This window comes from Triticum aestivum, chromosome 5A, assembly GCF_018294505.1.
Source record: "Triticum aestivum cultivar Chinese Spring chromosome 5A, IWGSC CS RefSeq v2.1, whole genome shotgun sequence".
Taxonomy (NCBI): domain Eukaryota; kingdom Viridiplantae; phylum Streptophyta; class Magnoliopsida; order Poales; family Poaceae; genus Triticum; species Triticum aestivum.
The window spans coordinates 599563289-599567179 of record NC_057806.1 but is presented as its reverse complement, the minus strand read 5'-3'; the positions used below and the strand labels follow the sequence as shown (position 1 = coordinate 599567179).

At 50.4% G+C, this 3891-nt stretch overlaps 1 pseudogene; it reads left to right on the top strand.

Annotated features, from left to right (window-relative positions):
- Positions 1–417: 417 nt before the first annotated feature.
- LOC123105168 (uncharacterized) lies at positions 418–3660 on the top strand (annotated as a pseudogene).
- The last annotated feature ends 231 nt before the right edge of the window (positions 3661–3891 follow it).

Genomic DNA, 3891 nt, shown 5'->3' with positions numbered 1-3891 from the left:
GCATCCGGCTGTGAAAATACAAGCGACTGATATGTGGGCTCTTATAAAAAATGGGTGGAAATACTGTGCGTTGTTTGTCAGAAAATATAGATGGAAATACAAGTGATTGAGACGTGGACTCTGTAAAAGTGTCCAATTATTCAGTTTTGCAGCTGTACTGACGGACGAGGAGCTGCGAGAAACAAAGCAAGAGCCTCCAAAAATCTGACGTCAGATTTATAGTGAATCAGTTCGTATTTCTTCTGAAAGTTTCTGTGTCTACACGCACGGGTTTTATGTCTGAGAATTTGTCACCTTTCCGGTCCATTGTAGGATTGCTACAGCACTGATGTATTTTCACTGCCCAAAAATGCACCAGAGACGAGATCCTAATTTCACCTCCGATGACACGGCCCGCCGCGCTGATCAAGTTTTGCATCAGCCAAGGTCGTCTGCCACCCATACATCAGTGCCGGCCTCCTTGTCCACCGCCCCCAGCATAGCATGGGCATGGCAACATTGCTGCTACTCCTGTCCTGTGCAAGCTCGTCCTCCGCGTAGGGAAAGTACTGACTGGCCAAGACGCGCATTCACTTTCCCCTACCCTGCGGAGAACCACCACTGACCACACGGCACACTCCACACTCCACACAGCCTCTGCTCTGCTCTGCTTCCTTTCTCCAGCCGTGAAAACCCCAACCCAGCCCAGAAACCCCACCGCAATGTCCAGCGACGACGAGCTCCGCGGCCTCCTGGTCCAGGAATCCACCGCCGCGATCGTCTCCGGCGCCGACCCCTCCAGCCCCACCGCCCGATCGGCCCACTTCCTCCTCCCCCGCGCGGGGGCCGCTCCCCTCCCCGCTCTGCCATCCCCGCCACGCAATGCCGACGAGCTCGCGGTGGAGTGGACGGACTGGCCCGGCTGCTCCAAGCTGTGGAGGCGGTGGGTGGCCAAGCTTCGGCCGCGGCACGAGCGCCTGTGGCGCAAAATTGGGATCTTGGACGGCGTTCTCGCGACCACGGGCTGGGTGCGGCGGGACGAGGACCTGCTGCTCCAGCTCGCGGGTTTCTGGTCCGGCGAGACCAACACGTTCCTCTTCCCGTGGGGTGAGGCCACGGTGACGCTGGAGGACATGGCCGTGCTCGGGGGCCTGCCCCTGCTGGGCAGGCCGGTGTGGTCGCGGCTCCCGGACGAGCTCCGCGTGGACGTGGACGCGCTCCAAGCCGTCCGGATCGCGCTCAACTGGAGCAAGAGCAAGAGAGTCAATTATACCTTGTGGGTTAAGCAATTCATCGAGGAGACCGGTGCCGGTGCTGGTGCCGCTGGCGACGGCAGAGGAGAGGCCGAGGCGGCCACATTGCTCGAGCACGGGGCGTTTCTGGCCATGTGGCTGACCAGATACGTGCTTCCGGTGGAGTCATTCGACGTGGTCAGAACGGACGTGCTCCCCCTCGCCGCCGGACTGGCGCGCGGCAGGTGCTCGGCCCTCGCACCTGCCGAGGGCTGCCAAGTGGTACAATATCAGAAGGATGCTTGATCCTGGGCACATCCATGCAGTGTTCATGTCCCCGGATGAGTTCAAATGGAGGCCGTACGGAGGCAGTAGCTTTGCTCTGCCACAAGCCAAAGGTGGCTGCTGGGTGCACTGCAATGAATTAGCAACAAGCAAGGGATTGCAATCCTTTGCGCAATGTCTCCGACCTTGCGAACTTGTCGGCATGCAATGCATCGAGCAATACTGTCCGCACCGTGTCGCGAGGCAGCTCGGCTTCGATCAGGACGTACCTGGGACTGTTGCCCGTGCCAACTCAAGTCAAAAGACGGCATGGGCGACATACAAAATGCAGCCTGGAAATGTTTCGCTCTTCGTTCCGCAACGCGATCCGGGCATGACAGTTGAATACGCACAATGGTGGAAGCAATACTCGTCAGCATGTGCTGCCGCCGTTGCTAATGCTGCAAGGATGAAACAACTTAATGTTGTAGTTATTAGCCCAAGAAAGATGAAAGCTGATGGTCTCAGTCTCAGTGGTGTAGATTGTGGCAAAAAGCGTCACTTGGAGGCTGGGATGACTCTGCAAGATGATACAGAGGATGAGATTCCGCTGGAAGAGAGGCTGAATAGTGTCATTCTAAAGACGGAAAGCCAGGATACAGAGATGCATATTTTGAAAGATGGCGAGACAAAGCAAAATTCAGAAACCGTGAAGGATTTGGTGCCAAGATGGGCAGGAAAAGGCAGACGTAGGGCAATTTCACGCAAAGTTGCTGAGAAAGCTTTCTCTGATGCAGAGGCAGTTTTGGTGAGTGAAGTTGATAAACCATCGTGTGGGCCGGTCACCAAGAATGAGAATTTTGAAGAGCAAGCATTAGGCTCGGTTATTCCGTGTGATGAGAAGAATTTCAGTTCAGAACATGGGGAAGTCGAGGGTGCAGCGACCGCTAGAAGCAACAAAGGCATTAGAGCTGCAATTGGAGCGGACATGTATTCAAATCTTCCAGACATCTTGGCCATCAGTGGTAATGAGTTGGATGAAATATTCAGAAAGGATAGCGAGGCGAGTGCAATTTATATGGAACTGTCCAAGTTGACGATGGCAGCATCCAACTCAGACCAGCCAAATGAAGAATTCGAACGACAACTGGTCACCATAAGAAGAGATGAGTCGAAGGAAATCATGGTCCAAAACAATAGTGATTATGAGCTTCCTACTGTCCAAAGTGATATCACTCTCAGACAAGGACCAGTTAAAGTAACTCATGCCACTAATGTTCAAACTAATGTTGATGTCTTAGAAGAATGCATTGATGAAATGCAGACACGCAATGTAATGGCAGAGGGAGATCAGAGAGCGAAGGTGGACAGAGAAAACTCAAAAGGTAATGAAATAGCACATGAAAATATCTCATCCTCGTATCTAGCAATGGAGTCGCTTAAAGACTGTATAAAGGTTAATGCATACTTTTCCTCTTCCTTTTTGCAGGAATCAATGATGCATCTTATAATGGTCTAGTATATGGAAAGAATGAAGTGGTCAAGAGAGTAATTTCTACTAAAACACTCTACTATCTTAGACCATTCAAGCGGGTGAAAGATGCTCAGGTCAGAGATTCAAGAGCCACCAATGCAGGTCAAGTCATTTTCCAACCAGGACGGGAAGTCGGAACAACGGAAATGATTAGAGAGGCGTCTGAAGCTCGAGAAGCAGAAAAGGTTGAGTTGGAAACAATAATTGATCGTCTTAAGAAACAAGTCGTGGCGCTAGAGGTGCAGTTGCGGGGCAGGAGAACCTAGGAAATTTGAGGTATAACTTAACATAGTATAGTGGTAGCTTGGGTCTTTAGAAGACATCTCCCGATGAAGAGTACCACAAAATGGTGGGCTAGTCTTGCCGGTGAAATGATCTTCATCAGCTAATTGCGCGTGCAGAAACTACAGCTCCTTAAGCTCTGATTATATGTTCCTGGTTGCTTCTTTCTTTATGTTGTGAAATTCAGGGGAATACATAAGTGCTAGTTTGTTTGGTGGTATAGATAAACGATATGCAATCTTCACACTAAACGACCGATTTGACCATGACATACATATATGTGTGTGCTCTTGTTAACTGATCTTTTGACTTACATAAAACAAGCTGATTACCTCAGTTAGCTGTGATTAAAACAAACGGTGCTTCGCAGTTGATGTGCCAATGGCCAACTTCTGTACCAAGTAGTCAAACCGAGAATCCTGTCATAGTGGTTTCGACCTTCTAGGACATGAGTTCATTGGATGCATGGAATTGGCTAACAAGGATTCAACAGATTTGGGGTGTGCATATTTGGAAACAGTTTACTGATACATAGCTTATTTTCTATCTAAAGGTTGCCTATATACTGCAAATTAACATCTCTGCCCCTACTCATCTGTA